The 12,442-nt window shown below is 42.1% G+C and overlaps 1 protein-coding gene across 2 annotated transcripts in view; it reads left to right on the top strand.

Annotated features, from left to right (window-relative positions):
- The window catches only part of NECTIN2 (nectin cell adhesion molecule 2), a 73,985-nt gene that overhangs the window by 28,145 nt on the left and 33,398 nt on the right, over positions 1–12,442 (top strand). The window lies entirely within an intron of this gene.

The following is a 12,442-nucleotide window of genomic DNA, read 5'->3' as shown; positions in this document are numbered from 1 at the left end:
CCACGCCCACTTCACTAGTTTTAAAGTTGTGACTTGCATGACACTTTGCATGTAGCTCCTCTGTTAGTTAAAAATATCTCCCTTGACAGGTTTTATGGCAAAATACGATCATGCCTTTTAATGTGGAGAATCCGTTACTAGCGCTGTGCCGCGGAGTGCCTCTGTAATGGTCAGGAAGAGGCTCACAGCCACCGGAATCTTTACTCCTATTTCTTCACATGACAAATAGGAGCACAGAAAAACAAGCAAAGGATTCCTACCGTATTAAACGGTAATGTCTGCAGCTGGACATCGTGGTGTTGTCGGGCGACACAGCTCTAGCCAATTAATTCCCCCCCCTTTAGAATGGTTAAGTAACTTAGGCTGCATGTAGTGTATGTTTTCAGAATGCTGTATCTGTAGTATTTTGTTTTAAATGGTTATTTATTCCCTATATCTTCCAGAGGCAACTATTTTTAAGAATGTCTCCTATTAATTGACATTGATGTCAGTGGTGGATAGATAGGTTTAAGAGGTAGATGTACTAAAGCCTTGGAGAGAGGGAAAGTATCAACCCATCGGACTCCTGTCATTTTTCAAACACAGCATGTAAAATGACAGGAGCTGATTGGTTGGTACTTTTATCTCCATCCTCTTTCTCTTTCCAAGGCTTAGTACATCTCCTCTAAGTCTTATGGATAATGGCTCAGACCACATAATGGCTGTGTGCAGGAGACAGGAGCAGTTTTACTTTCTCTCCCTTTTGACCTTTCTTGAAATAGAGGAACTATAGGTGACTTACCTGTTTTTGTAATGTGCTGACAAACCGGTCTAACCGTAAATATCCGAATTACCTGCAGTTTCCCAGCAGAAAATAATGTTCCATTTCCTGACAGGATTATTCTCGTGGCAGCGATTTGTTTATCCGTCATTTCATTATAATCAATACAAGCCATGATGGTGATTTCAGTAGTAGTGGTTTTCAGTTCCATGGTCTGTTCTCTGGTCTTCAAAACATTCTTCATGTTCCCGGTTAAAAACCTTCCTGAGTAGAAGTTTTGTTGCTAACTTTATCTGGCTGATTGTGACTACAAGGACTTTTCATTTTTGGAACTTGTCTGCAATGGAAAATTCAGATAAATGTGTCACAGTAGGGTGGGAAGAAATGTGTGGAATTACAACCAAATAGGCAAGAATACCGTATTGTAGCCGATTGCAGTGAAATGGCAATTTTTCAAAAATTGTTGGGCGAAAGGGTTGTGGGTTGCGATCATGTACATCTGTGTACTCTGTTACGCTACGGACCTAAGCATATGCTACAGTCTGGCCGCTTGCCCTGATTCCTCATTAGGCTCTACTGCATTCTCTCCGCTTATCTCTCACGCTGCAGTTGGTTTACATATAAATAATATATCCTTACAATTGTGCTGCATAGGGGGAAAAAAACCCTACAGAGAAACATGCGGAACTATAAACTTCTTTTTTCATCATGTTCGGTATTTTAGTTTTGTTTTGGTGACATATTGTCCCTCTTTTAAAGACTGGCTTTAAAAAAAAAAAAAAAAAGCCACATCAGAGGAGAGGCGTGCCAAAGTTATCATCAGTCTTTGTTTTCCTGTGGCCTCCTTTCTTCCAGGTGAACTGGGCAGGTGATAGATTTAAAGTTTCTCATTTCCTGACTTGCCAGATGAGGTCACACAATGACCCCAGGCACTACAGTGTGGTGAGGCATTACTGTGGGGTGAGGCATTACAGTGGAGCGTCAGATTTCAAAGCAACAATTTAAATGTCATGTTTTTCTGCTTCTCCTCTGGAAGGTATTGAGTCACTGACCATTTATCAGAAGTCATTTTGTCAGAAAAGAGCTGAAGAGGGATAGTGGGAGGCATGTATTTGTATGTGTTTTCGACTTTTCGGTATATGTTATGGAAAAAGCAACTGCAGTTAGTCATGCGATAAAACAGTATTTAGATACAGTAGGGCTTCAGGCCATTGAGACCCCTTTTTTAAGCCAACTGTGTGTGTGTGTGTGTGTGTGTGTGTGTGTGTGTGTGTATATATATGTATGTGTGTGTGTAATGTATGTATGCATATATATATTATGCATTGGGTTATTTCTGAGTAAGGACGTTGATGGATGCTTACCTGTTGCTACTTTTTGGACTCCAATTTATAGACAGATAAGTACATTTGTATGCTGCTTCTTGTACACATGTCAGACGCTCTTTTCGTTTGTTTTTATTGGTTAAAAGTACTTTAAAAATAGACTAGATTATGCAGGTCCTCCTAGCTGGTGGTCTCTTACTCAATTAAGTCAGGATATCTTGATTAATAGACCATGAGTACCGCCAGTCAGCTGTACAGTAGACTTTAAATTTGGAAGGCACCTTGACTGTTTTTGTATTGCTATTGTGAGTGCCAGTACAGGAGATCGATCCGTCTATCACCAATGGGCTGAGAAGTAGAAGTAAGAACCTCTGTAACTTCACACTGGGCACATTCCTCAACCAGAATTTGGTCCCCTTATGTCAGCTTGCGCATACCAAGCTAGTAGGGTCTTTTTTTTTTTTTTTTTTTTACTTTTAACTCTCAAGCATGGTGAATGCAATGTCCATAGTGGCTGCTGACTTTGGGGCTCATTTATCAATGACTTTTATCATACGCAACGAGTATTAAAAATTATGATAATGGTGCCCAGCCATTCAGCTCCCAACTGTCAGCAGTTTGAAAAATGACAGTTGGGAGCTGATTGGCTGGAGCACCATTCACCATACGCAACGAGTTTTAAAACTTGTTGCATATGATAAAACTCGTTGATAAATGGGCTCCTTTGAACCTACCGATGTGGCAAGGGGTTCATAAGATTCCAATGGAAACGTCAACTGTTCAGGGATGTGTTTTATGGGGTTTGGCTTAACAATAGCACCTTACCCCTTCCCAAGTATGCAGTCAGATCACACCTTTTTTAGGTGACCTGTTTATGTGTCTCCCAGACAGTCACAGTACACAGGGACCCCATCCTTGTTCTTTTGTTTGTCTTGAGAATTGTTATAAATTATTTAAAATCCGTGCTCCCCTCTTGTCAGTCCATCATTTTTCTGGTGTTCTGGAAAGACACCGGTTCCCTATCACTAAAGATTCCCCCGTGGAAATTGACCCCCGACTCAGGAGTTTATAGCTTTTCTGTCTCAAAACACAATTGATAGGGAGGATGATGGCATTATCTCCTATGCAGAGCATTTCTGTTCTTACTGTGGTGACTGTTTCAAGGGAGACTCCAATTTTCCCTCCAAAAGTAGCAAAGTATGAAATTAAGAGCTTGGTTGGGCCTTCTCCTGCTGCCTCCACATCTGTAGGTGAAGGCACCTCCTTTTATGAAGATAATAACTTTTTTACTATTTTCAAATTTCCTTCCAAGCATCTTATGTCTCACGGAATTCAATAATTTGTCAGACTTTGGTTTCCCTGAGCTCCCTTATATTGAAATTTTCCTTATTTGAGAAAATACTTGGACAGACCTATGGACACCTCATGCTTATCCGCTTCCCTTCTGGTAAGGGCTCTGCACAAGAACAAGGTCGAACAGGACAACAAATTCATCCTAGTATTAGTTCAGTAGTCTGGCCATTCAATTTCCTCTGAATTATCCTTTGATCACAGGTGAAATATATCTGTGGAACCCTGAATTCTCTTCATACCTTGCCCATCTGTACATAGTAGTGATGGTGTATGACAAAACTCTTCTGATTATACAAAGTTCTTAACCAGTACCTCATTACATGCTATAACAAAAGCTAGGTATCTGGCTATTAATGTGTGTCTTTGCAGATCTGTTTGAGTTTATTCTGCTTCGTCGGACCACTGCGTCACTATAAGCCCTTGTCCAGATGTAGCTGCTGTCGTCACGTTCGGTGACGTTTTGTTATAACATAATGGGGTCAATTCAATTAGCCGCGAGTCGTAAGTGTGGCCATATGCAGCGTTTACAGTAGCTCTGGACTCGCGAAAGTTTGTTCGCAGACCCATAGGGGCTGATGGTGATAAGAGGTGCCATCGCTGGCATTTCCACGCTGTAGTAACGGCACATTGCCCTGCTCACAACTAATTGGATTGACCCCAGTGTGTCTGTAAATGTTAACAAAACTGTCGGTAAAATATGAGTTGACGGGCAGAGATTTTTCATAAAGTATGTGTGGTTTTTTATTTTTTTTTGTTTGTTTTTTTTTAAACACCAAATTAAATACTTGTTCTCTTGTAGTAATTGCAGATTGCCATTTCAATGTACAGTGACACTCTTTCAATAATACTATATATATATATAATTAATGTGTGTGTGTGTGTGTGTATATATATATGTGTATATATATATATATATATATATATATATGTATATAAAATATATATAATATAATATTTAATTATTTTTTTTCATTTATATCATATCCTGCCAAGCAAATAATGTGATACAGCAATAGATAGCGGAGACTCCCACAACACAAGCCTCTTTCCCATGTATTTCAATGACCTCTTTGATCAGTATGACGAAACCTGCATAAAAGGCAAGTTGACAATCAACAGGCAGTCATTGTACTGGGCTGCAGCTCCCCAGCTGACAATGCGAGCGCCGGGCTGCTCTGGGAATATTAGTGGGGGGAGGGGCTGGGGGGAAGGTACAAGATGGAGATTTCCAGCTACCAGCATCCAGCAACATGTCTCATACATTTCTGCCTATTGAAGCAACTAGGTCAATTATTAACATCACCACTCGATGCAGTTGAGCACCAATAATTTGCTTGCCTATCTCTCACTTGATTGTGTGTGTGTCTGTGTGTGTGTTTTTTTCCCCCTTTCTATTCTGTTTGCTGTGCCCGTACTTGTGTATTAGAACTATTTTTGGACTGACCTTGCTTTGGTCGCTGTGTTGTTTGCCATACTGTTTTGATAATGTGACTTTAGAATAGTAACTGTTTCATATCTTTTGTAAAAAGTATTCATGGGTCCCAAGGATTTGCAACATAATGTGTCTATATCCTATTTTGGAATTTTATTTAATTTTATTTAATCCTAGTGGAATGCGTTCATTCCCACGTGCGCTACTTGGCTATCGTTCATGCAGCCAAAATGCTTTGCAAACATAAACAGCCCCCCCCCCCCTAAATATTTATTTTAAGGTGAAACACCCTTTGCAGTGAATTTCCTGTGTCTATTCTGAAAAAAGAAACATATGCAAGTGCACACTCTAACCATGCCGAACCTAATAATAATACTGCTAAATTGCATCAAAGAGGTTCTTAGCATAATAATGGCCATAATTATGGGCCTGCCCACCGCATCCATGTGACCTGTCAGGCAGGTCCGTAACACTCCTATGGAACAAATATAGGGCATGGGACCCCCAGGCCAACCCAGCAGAACCGCCCCATGGCATCACACTAGTGTGAGGGTTAAAGAATAATAAAGAAAGCCTATGTGTAAAGTCCTACATAAGTAGGAGGTTATAATTAAAAGTGTATAAAGTGCTACATATATAAAAAACAAACTAAAGAAGTTAAAAAGTGTACATTATGATGCCATGAAACAGTCCAGCCACACCAGCCCAGAGAGCCCCGCACCCCAATACCAGTCCCAAAACTGACACACTGCATGTATATAGTAGGTCACCTGGACGCGGTGGGCAGGCTCATAATTATGGCCAGCATTATGCTAAGAACCTCTTTGATGCAATTTAGCAGTATTATTGTTAGGTTCAGCATGGTTAGAGTGTGCAATTACATATGTTTCTTTTTTCTGCTTGCAGCACTACAACTCTCAGCAGGTAGCACCCCACATTGTGCTTAGGGCAGAGCCGTAACGAGACTTTTTGGTGCCCTGTGCCAGAAAGAGTATTGGCGCCCCCCTCATTTTTCAAAGGGACATAATGCACCCAAAAAAGGGCCATGGTTTCATGGGCAAGGGCCAGGGAAGAGATAGGAGAGGCCAGGAGATGCTGGGGATGAAATAAGAGGAAGCTACAAGCAAGAATGATAATAAACAGAAATTTGACATGCCCAAACAGTGCCCCCTGACCTGTGGTGCGATGGCACCGGCCGCACTACCGTAGCTACGGCCCTGGCTTAGGGTGTGCAATATAGGGCCCTTCCCCCTATGTATTCTATTCTGCTGCACCCAGGCAGGCTTATTATTTTTTTCAACTTGATTTTTCTGGACATACTGAGTAACACGAGAGTAAAGTAAAGGATTTGCAACAAAGTATTAAAAAGTGAAAGTTAGATTTAGGATTGTTTAGTTTGTCCCATTACTTTTGGCCCCTTAAAAAGTGGGAGGCACATATAGAAACCGTTGTAATTCCTACACTGTTCAGCTGATTTGGATGTAATTACACTCAAATTAAATCTGAAAGTCTGCAGTTAAAGCACATCTTGTTTGTTTCATTTCAAAGCCATTGTGGTGGTGAATAGAGGCCAGAATATGAAAATTCTGTCAATGTCCCAATATTTATGCACCTGACTGTATGTATAAGTATTCATTCTAGCACCCTGCTTGGGGTGTCGCTCTCTGCTCTGGTTCTTCTAGCACACTCAGCTGATGCATCAAACTGCTGAGATATAGACCAGAGTGTGCTGGAAGCACCAGAGCAGAGAGTGGCACCCCAGGAAGGATGTATTGCACAGGTTGGGGCAGGGTTGCTAGAATGAAGTGTGTGTGTGTGTGTGTGTGTGTGTGTGTGTGTGTGTGTGTGTGTGTGTGTGTGTGTGTGTGTGTGTGTGTGTGTGTGTGTGTGTGTGTGTGTGTGTGTGTGTGTGTGTGTGTCTGTCTGTCTGTCTGTCTGTCTGTCTGTCTACGAAGTGCCCCCTAAAGCTTGCTTGCCAACTCTTTCAGAAATGTGTCCTTTAGACTCAGGGATTTCAGGCAGTTGCCAGCCCCCCCAGATCCCGCCCACTTCCCCAAAGAAGCAAACATCCAGGGGCTAGAAGCTCCATCCCCCACTACACAATACCATGAATTTCAGTATTGTATAGTGGGTGATTCGTGGCACCAGACCACTCCGCACCACCTACCTGGGTGTCCCCTCCAGGAGGGAGGCATTTAGAAAGTAGGTAAGTATGCCCTCCAGTATTCAATTATTCAAAGTACTCGTGATGTGATTACTTTAGTCCTTGTTTTTATTGCTTTTTGTTAAACGTTATTTTCAGTTGGAGCCGAGGGGTACTTCAGTCTGTGAAATATATATTGGGGGAGCCTTTTGGGCTGCACATAGTACAAGTGACGTTGTAGAAATCTGTTTTTGAGCTGAATCAGTATATGTGTAAGCGTGCAGTCTGTCAGTTGATTAGAAACACATGACATCACTGGGGCAGCCTGTGATCTGGCACTCTGCATCAACCTGACTATTGATTTAGCCCACAAAACATTTCATTCCACCGTATATGAATGACGGCTGCACTAGGCCGGCAGTAGCTTTTTGCGGAACTGCCCAGATGTAACAGTAACATGCATAATGCTTTAAAAAGGAAAAGGTGCCCTTGGCTGGTGATATGTCTCTTCTGTTTTAAGTAGACATCTAATTGTTTATTTTGTTTGTTTAAATGTTGATCTAGCTGTCCAGGAACCCTCTGTTCACTTTTCCTATTTGGCTTTTGCCAGAAAAGGTCAGAAAATATTTTATCTTCAGCTCATACAAAAACCTGTTTCCTATACAGGTGTACTGCTTATATGCCCAGACTACAGTACTTGTCTGTTGTGCTGAAAATGAGTCAGTTTGTTGCTAAAACACAGGGACGCAGAGTCGAAACTAGACTTTTTGGTGCCCTGTGCCAGAAAGAGCATTGGCTCCCCCCTCTCCCATGTTTCAAATAAGGACATAAGATAGTGCACCTGAAAAAGGACCATGGCCTCATGGGGAAGGGGCAGGGAAGAGATAGAGGCCAGGAGATGCTGGGGATACAAGAAGAGGAAGCTAAAAGTGAGAATGATGATAAATGGGAAAATTGACAGGCCCAAACAGCGCCCCCTGCCCTGCAGTGCCCTGTGCCATGGCACTGGTCGCACCACCATAGTTACGGCCCTGCAGGGACGATTGCAGAGTTAGGAGCAAATTAAAAAAAAAAGGAGCAAAAAAAGAGCATATATGCTCCTTGGCAAAACCATGTTGCACTGCGGGTGCGGCAGATTTAAAATGTTCATAGAGATTAGGGAAGGATTGTGTTCTTGTTTTGTTCTAAATTATAGTGTAAAAAACAAAGCTGCCCAGGATCTGTTTCCCTGAATGCATGAAAAATAAATAAATAAATGTGTTTGCACCCCTGGCATTACAACATGGTTTGTTCCAGGAGCAAATTGTTCCTCAAATGCAGCACTAGATTTTTTTTTTTTTTACGTTTAATCCTAAATCTGCATATATCCCCATCGTGTTCTTTTTATATTTTATCTTATTGTATGCCTTTATATTGGCTACAGTGCAGGATCTTCTTTCAAAGGAAATATTTGAACCAGCTGATGGAGAAGAAGCTGGGCAGTTGTGGCATTCCTTGTTAAGGGTAAAGTAGGCTCACTGATGCCACTTGTTTTGCAGAACAGTGCAAAAACAAAACTATTGAAGTGAGGTAAGGGCATTTCCTATTGGGCAGAGCACAACCGTTCTACTAAAGGACTTCATTGTTATAACTGCTCTGAGTTTGAGTCTTGTCCTTTTATTTTTAAACTGATGTATTTTGCATATCACTGTTGCAATTCAGTGGAGAACTCATTACTAGGCATGCTTTTCCAGATGTAAAACAAATGCACTATTTATAAGTTTATTAATTGGTGCAACGGGGACCAAATAATAAAGCCCTGTAGTTGAGTTATCCATAGTAACTAATCCGATATCTCCTTCTTATCAAAGCACAATCTTGACTGTTTACTATAGACTACCAGATTGAGTTGTTACTACTTATTAAACGGAATCGGTATGACATACCGCCGGACCTAAGCCCGGCGGATGAAACTCTGATACAGGAAGTTCGGCAGATGAAGATCCCAACAGCGCCTGGTAAGTATCCTAACCCTCCCCCTCTGCCCCCCTCTAACCCTAACCCTCCCTTAGGGGTGCCTTACCCTAAAACCCTAACCTCGCCCCTAACCTAACCTGGGGGTGCCTGACCCTAACCCATCCTTTCCCTAGCCCGGTGGGTGGGGTGCCTAACCCTTAGCACCACTTGGAGTCCCTAAACCTAACCCCCCCCCCCACGCCTAACAGGTCCCGACGCCTGGCTTACCTACGTTCGGTATGCCAGGCATCAGGATTTTGACGTGGGGCTGATGATAGGTGTCAGTATTTAGATGCCTATCATTAGTCCCATGCCGGGATTTCACAGTCTGGAAGCCGGCGATCGGCTTTTTGACCACCAGCTTCCTGACTACATAACTTAGAATAGACACATATAATTGAATTACCTTGTAATGCTGGTGGTGAGCTGTGGTTGTCACTGCGTGTTTATTCATTAACAATTCTACAGCGCATACATATTCTGCTGCACTTTACAGAGAATATTTGGCCAGTTACATCAGTCCCTGCCCCAGTTGTGCTTACAATCCATAGGGTCTATGTACTAAGCCTTGGAGAGCGAGCCTGTAACGTGAAAGGTGCTGATTGTTTGGTACTGTATCTTTGTCCACTGTATCTCTCACCAAGGCTTAGTACATATGGATCTCCCGATCTCCCGATCTCCCGATCTCCCGATCTCCCGATCTCCCGATCTCCCGATCTCCCGATCTCCCGATCTCCTTTTTTTTTTTCTCCTTCTTTACCACACAACCTATTTTAGCCAGTATCTTATGGCCTGCTTCTATTTCTCAACTAAGTTCAGCCTAGATTACTTCAATTTGAATTAAAAAAAAAAATTATGTAGCTCCTACAATAATTTGTCTGGGCCTCTGTGTTCCCAGCTGTATACAATATCAGAAAGTCGTTTTTTAAAGGATCCACAAATTATTTCAAATAAGTGGAAAAATGACATTGAATAAATGAGAAACTGGCGGCAACGTGCATTTGTGATTTCACTCCGATTCTAACTTGTGTTAAATGAATGTGAATAATGTACCCCCAATGTAAAATGTAGTTCTATTACAAGGAAGCCTTGTGCTTTTATACAGGTCATGGAACACACAGGTAACTTCTAACATCATGTTATAGAGCAGTGTTTCCCGACCTCTGGGCCTGATTCAGACCCGGCCGCAAGTGGTGAGCGCTCGCAACCGGGTCGACGTTTGCCCACTGGGCATGCGCACAACGGAGCCAGCTCCGTCGTACTCATGCGCGAGACCCGGCTAGCGACGGGAATGCCTACCGTTTGGGGGTGACCCCACTGACATCACCAGTGATGTCAGTGGGAGAGCTTCCGGCTCTATTAGAGCCAGAAACTCTCTGGGGCTTGCAGCCACGAGACCCTACCACAAGGGTCTCGTCACAAGCCCGATGGTCGTGATGGTCTTTGCCATCGCGACCATCAACCTGGCCGCTCGCAATAGCTGTGGGTGGTCACCCACAGCTATGCGAGCGGCCAGGAGGCCCACAAAAAAAAAAAAGCGCCCAGATTCAGAGCGAGCGCTCTTTCAGAGCGTCAGTCTCTGAATCAGTGCCTCTGTCCTCAAGGCACACTAACAGTCCAGGTTTTAGTGATAACTGAGTTATGGCTATCCTTTAAAACCTGGACTTTTAGTGTACCTTGAGGACCGTTGTTGGGAACCCCTGACTTAGAGATACATTATCCCTTCTAATACACAAGTTTCAATTTGACACTGTAATGACTGAATTTGGTCCGGAAAGTGAGAATATTCCTAGTACTAGTCATGGCCTGACTCAGACTGGTTATGCTGGGGATATGACATGTAATGGAAGTGCTACTAGGGAGGTGACGCTAAAGAAATGGCCTTTCTTCTATTCTGTCTTTGGCCCAATAATCCCTTATTATAGTCTATATTTATAGTTTAGGTTTGCTTTTACGAGTGAATATTTTTTCTGTTTTTTTTTTTCTACTTTTAATGTTGGTAAGAAAATGTGAATGGATATAGAATGGAAACCTTTCATTCCAGTGACTTGCGATCGGTAGTGTTAAAGCTGCGCCTCTGTTTTCTGACGCATTTGGTCTGCTATATTTATATTGGTTTTCGCGGTTATTGTTTTTGTCCCTGTTGCAGGGGGATTAATTTTACAATTTAGTCCATTTTAAACAAGCGAGGAAAGCTCATTTGTTTTGCTGACCTAGTTATAGGATGTGTTGCATTGTTGCATTATACTATTAAATTAGCCGGCTAGTATGTTTATGATAATATCCCCATTAAGCATAAACACAGCTCCTGTTGAATTGTCTATTCATCAAACAGGGTACATTGTTTAATATTAATAACACACAATGCTGTTCTTCTGAATAAACCCATGGCGTTATAATTGGCGTAAACGCTGAATGCAGATTAAATACATGAAGGTAAAATTATAAGCAAAATCAGTACTTCTACTGCCAGGCAGCCTCCTGTTGCACTGTAATCATATAATTCTACATAAAGCAATGGTAAATCCTTTTCAGTTAGAGCTAACCTGTTAATGCAGCAGTCTGGTTCTTTTGGTTCAACCACACTTCAGAGCTTCTGAATCTCTAGAGTTTCCAGAGAACTTGGAACAGGGAGCAAACATGACCATTTAGTGCAGTCTTTTCAAGAAGCACTTGATACTTTGTTATTTAACTAGCAGGATAAATTGTGTTTTTTGTATCTGGTATTCCCACAGATCCCAAAACACAATCTCCTATATTTTCATTTCCACAAGCTTCACTTGACGGAACGTGTGTTATGGTTGGCATGATGTGGGTGGAAATCTGGAACCGCTATGGAATCCGGTTTCAGTTTGTCCTCTTTTAAAGTAATTAAGGAAAATGTCTCCTCTCCAATCTTTAATTACCCCTCCCCAACAGGTCATGTTTTCAGGATTTCTGCCCCCAGAAGCAGGTGGGATTATTACTGTCCCTGCAAAATAAATTGTCACCTGTGCATGGTTAAATTGGTCCAGAAAACATGACCTGTTGGGGTAACTTGAGGATTGGAGTTTAGAATCCCTTGGTCTAGAGCCATTGGCAAAAATTGAGGTAGCAGCTACATTTTGTGCTAACTATCTGTAGCGTAGGTCTAGTGAGCACCTGCATATGTGAGTTTTCTTAAGTGTGCATTGGGATTTCAAGGGTTCGTTGACTGGTGACACTATATAAATACATTTTCATTATACATACATACGGGTTAGTATGCAAGGGAGATATTTATGTTCCTATAAAAGTGCATGTGGCACCGCCCAACTCGTTCCTACCTGTGCATGACCAGATTGTGTGCTCCACCATCATTCTAAAGTCTTCATTGTAATGGAGAAGCCCGCAGGGGCACTCAGTACTGCATGTTTTCAGCTTTGATTTATCCCACGCTTTTTTTGGTTTGTGCA

This window comes from Taudactylus pleione, unplaced genomic scaffold (genome assembly GCF_031769625.1).
Source record: "Taudactylus pleione unplaced genomic scaffold, aTauple2 ptg000535l, whole genome shotgun sequence".
In the NCBI taxonomy this organism is placed as follows: Eukaryota; Metazoa; Chordata; class Amphibia; order Anura; family Myobatrachidae; genus Taudactylus; species Taudactylus pleione.
Note: the sequence above shows the minus strand (reverse complement) of the source record. Positions and strands in the feature narration are given on the sequence as shown.